At 32.3% G+C, this 4,845-nt stretch overlaps 1 long non-coding RNA gene across 1 annotated transcript; it reads right to left on the reverse strand.

Moving 5' to 3' along the window:
• Positions 1-522: 522 nt before the first annotated feature.
• On the reverse strand, positions 523-3,718 carry LOC123212913. The gene is made up of 3 exons (XR_006501633.1): positions 3,531-3,718; positions 2,042-2,176; positions 523-713 (listed from the first exon to the last, which is right to left on the reverse strand). It is a non-coding gene; the product is annotated as an uncharacterized LOC123212913 (long non-coding RNA).
• Positions 3,719-4,845: the final 1,127 nt, after the last annotated feature.

Here is a 4,845-nt window from a genome sequence, read left to right on the forward strand (position 1 = left end):
TTAAAGCTTTTTTGAGTTGAAATATGTTAGAAAAAATTAATGTGAAATCATACTCTCTTCTTTTCCTCTAAACTTCTCTCTAGACCTTACAACTCATATATTAGAGAGAAACATTTGTGCTTAACCTTTGTATCAACCTTTGTAAAGGCATTTTCTTGTAAATTTTCTATATTTGAACTTGTATTGGACAATATCTCAGATAAACTATTGTATTGGGTATAATCTCGAATCAACTAAAGTGTTTGGGTGAAATCCCAAAAATTATTGTAAACAAATGTTATCTTTATAAATGGAACCTCAAGTCAATTACTTGAAGATGTGGACATAGGAGGCTTGGAAGAAATGTAACATCCCTCCCCAGAAGTACTACCCATCGAAGGAAAAATGTTACGAATTAATATTCGAAACATCTATTTTTTTTAAATACTTTAAAATGAATGCATCACTAAAAGTGTTTAGAAATTATTTTAAGAAAACTAAAAATCTAGAAACGAACAAAAGATGTATATATCCCATATTAAAACTCATCTGAAACATCTAAGATCATGGAGTAATCATATACATGTCCCTAGATACAATTATACAACTATTTGAATAGGGCCAAAAATCAACAATATCATATGTATGTAACAAAAACCATAGGTAACTAGCCCTGGCCTAGGTCTATCTTCATTGACCTGACCCTACCTTACAGCTACCTCGATCACCCGTACCTGCAATCATAAAAGAAAAAAAGTGAGAGATAAGAACAATTAGTAAGGGGAAAGAATTAAGTAAACTATCTCTTTTCCTATTCACTCACTCTCGGTATTCAATCTCACATCATAACCTTCATAAGAAATCAAGGGGATAATCTAGTTCATTCTTTACTATTTGGGTCATACTTTGTCCCATCTGATTTTTATTTGATACTTTCTGGAAGCTAACTATAGGGATTTGACATTTTTCTAAGCTCAAACTCTTTTTTTTCTCTCACTACACCATTTTTGAATATGAATTATACTCTACTACGAAGGGATCCTACTGTGGGTCTATGTCCTACTATGGATGTGCCTTGCTGCAGGCGGTGTAGTGTAAAGTGCCCCCTCATGGTTCATAACATGAATGCGTGCATTATATCTTACTAATCTTGCTTCCATCTAAAACTATCTATAACTCACCGGACTATACTCTCGGGATAACCCCTGAATCTTGAGCCCCAAATTCCTTTTCTTACTTTTCTTCTTCTTATTTTCTTTTTCTCTCCTTTCTTTCCTTTCTTTTCTTTCTTTCTTCCTTTCCTTTTTCTCCTCCTTTTCTTTCTTTCTTTCCAAAAACTGTGAAATACTGTCCACGGGACTGTTCATTTGGTTAGGTAGTCTTTTTGTTCATACAATTTAATAGTCCAAACAGTCTCTAATTCATACAAGCTATATATCATTGGAACAAGGATTCAAAGAGATTTCCAGAAAGCTATAATAGCCCTCATGATTCATCCGATAAGGTAGTCAAAACGTGGGATGAATTTAGTGGCAAAAACATGTATTTCCTGTTTGTTTGGGTAAAGTAGTCTTTTTGGTTCATACAATATTTAACAGTCCAAACGATTTCTAATTTATACAACCTATATATAGTTGCAAACAGGATTCAAAGAGCTTTCTAACAAGCTATAATAGTACTCATGATTCATCAGATAAGACAATCAAAATGTAGGACGAAATCTATAGCAAAAACTACATTTACTGTTTATTTGGTAAGACAGTCTTTTTGCTTATACAATTTAATAGTCCAAACGGTCTCTAATTCATACAAAGTGTATATAGTTGAAAATAGGATTCAAAGAGATTTCCAAGAAGTTATAATAGCACTCATCATTCATCCGATAAGATAATCAAAACGTAGGACGAAGTCAGTGGTAAAATGGTAAATATCATCCAACTCTTTGCCATGAACAAATCAACACACATAGATACTCCAAATAGCAAAACAACATTTCTCAACTTCAAAATCATCATTTATAACATAGAACCAAGGAACCAAAAGCATAAAATATGAAACATACCAAGGATAACATCTTTTATCTTGTTTCAAGCCAATCTTTGCAAATTGGCTCCCTCATCCTTGTCTTGCTTCCAAAGTGCTTCCTTTTTTTTCTTTTTATTTTGTCTTCCAAAACCCTTTCAATCCCTTCTTTTTTCTTCATAAAACAAAAGAAAACAACATGAAGAAGGTCGGCTGCTCTGAACCATTATAAATCTTGAGCCTTTCTTTCTTTTACTCTTTATTTTGTGCTTTATAATTGTGTTGTGTGCTATTGTGAATTTGTTGAGTAAATTTTTAATTTGCTTTAAGTTTTATATAATTGTGTTGTGTGTCATTATGAATTTGTTGAGTAAATTTTTAATTTTTAATTGTGTTGTGTGGACATATAAGGGCATTTAACTGATGAATCTCAGGCCATAGATTTATAACAACCTATAGAAAAATATCATTGAGAAAATGGTAAGGGAAATGCTTGAGTTAGGAGTTATTAGGCCAAACACTAATCTTTATGCCAACCCAATAGTATGGGTGAAGAAAAATGATGGATCTTGAAGGTTGTGTGTTGATTACAAGTGTTTAAACGAATCCACAATTAAGAATAAATATCCAATTCCTATAGTGAAAGAATTGTTGGATAAGTTAAGAGGAGCCAAGGTGTTTTCAAAAATTGATTTGTGATTCGAATATTCGCAAATAAGGATGCATATTGACTCCATTGAAAAGATAACATTTAAGACACATAGAGGGGCATTTTGAATTCATTGTCATGTTTTTCAGCCTAACGAATGCTCTTCATATGTTCTAAGATTTAATGAACTCAATCTTCAAGGCTCATCTCAGGAAATTTTTGCTAGTTTTCTTTGATAAAATCTTGGTTTACAATAAAAATTGAGTTGAACATATTAATCACTTAGAGATAGTACTAGAGTTACTAAGGGGAAATAAGTTGGTTGTTAAAAGAAGCAAGTGCTCTTTTGGATGTGTTGAGATTTCATACCTGAAAATATACCATTTTTGGCCAAAGAGTTAAGACTAATCCAACCAAGATAAAAGTTATGGATGACTGGTCAATTCCCAAGTTAGTGAAAATAAGGGGTTTCTTAGGGCTAATAAGATACTACCAAAAACTTTGTTAAGAATTATGGGCACATAGCAAGGCCGTTGTTGGAACTACTCAAAGCCATCTCTTTCTAGTGGATCATTACAACCTAAGAGGATTTTGATCGACTAAAGCAAGCTATGATCACTGCCTCTCTTTTGGCCTTGCCATTTTTCACAAAATAATTCTTGATCGAAATAGATGCTTGTGAAGATGGAATAAGGGTTGTATTGATGCAAGAAGGCCATCTTATTATAAAGAATTTTGTGACCTTGAGTAGTGGAATAATAGTTTAAAATTTTAATTTGATCATATAAACACAATGAAAAACCCCAATTTGGATCATCATTGTAGAGAATTAATTCACAAACATATTATAAAACACATATAGGGTGTTTATAGGATATACCTTTGTAGGTGGCTCATTTGTCTTTCTCTGATGTGAGAAGTTATGTTTTTAGAACCAAGTGTAGGTTTATTCCTTAGTATCCATATGAAGCAGCAACAATAGAGGCTTAACTATATACTTAAGGCTTGTTAGAATCCGAAGATAGTTTTGTGCATGAGAAGGATGGAAATTTACTCTCGGCGACTAGAGTTGTGTGTATATAATATAATATAGTGTAATAATGTCAATTTTGAATGCATGAAATAATGTGTATATATACACCTTTAAAAGATAATTCCCACCCATGATTCTTGCCTATGTGGGCAACACTTTGCCATAAGAAATCACTAATTTCTTTCCCATGAATTTTGGAGTTATCCTAAAATATGGGAAGTCCCATAAAATTTGGAGTTATTCTAAAATCATGGAATATAGGATTTAGTAGGATAAAACTTATCCAACACAATTTAAATTTATCTAGATTTGGATTGATCTAATTGGATAAATCTAATCCTGTCCTTTTTTGTAAACACCTCTGGCTTTTTAGAATGATTAACTAATATCCCTAAGTATAATAAAATATACTTTTAGGCTCATCGACTTTTCCAAGGCTCTAAATTCTCTATCCAAAGTTTGGATCGAATCAAACTTGGATAATCATACTCCTTCATAGTTCATCAACTGATTTTTTGTGTGACTTATAAGCTCACCACTAAGTTGGTAGTGTCCAAATTTGTGTTAGGCTTTCGATCTGACATCCATCCAAACACAAATCAAAATTGGCTTCTAACAGGACATTATAACCACCTGATTAGTAGAAGTCAACATGTGACTTCTTTAACCTGTCAGTGATATAGTTATTTATATGATTTGATTCTTTCGTTATACAATATCTTTTTTAAGTTGAGGTATAGATAAAACATCTCCCTTAAGACTCCTCAAATTACATGGATTAACTTCTGTCAATGGCTGAATAATATTAGATTGAACATCAACTTAATCTTATTATGACCATAGATTTATTTAGTCGTTGGCATCCGTTAGAAAACTGTAATTGAGTTATCAGCTCTTGCGCTCGAGAGTGATGAATTCTTTATTGATCCACTATAACCTTTATACATATCACAATATGACTAATCAATGCCTTTATGACAATCCTCTGATTGGACTACGTTGGGCTGATGTTAAACTATGTCGATCCTTATATAAAATGGTTTGATGATTTTAAGTCTAAAGATTATATGTACCTTTGTTCTTTAAGAGGATATATTCTATAGATATTAAAGTAACCGTTTGTATATAATTCTCTTTGTAGGTCTGTCCAGTGAGCACGTCT

This window comes from Mangifera indica, chromosome 4 (genome assembly GCF_011075055.1).
Source record: "Mangifera indica cultivar Alphonso chromosome 4, CATAS_Mindica_2.1, whole genome shotgun sequence".
In the NCBI taxonomy this organism is placed as follows: domain Eukaryota; kingdom Viridiplantae; phylum Streptophyta; class Magnoliopsida; order Sapindales; family Anacardiaceae; genus Mangifera; species Mangifera indica.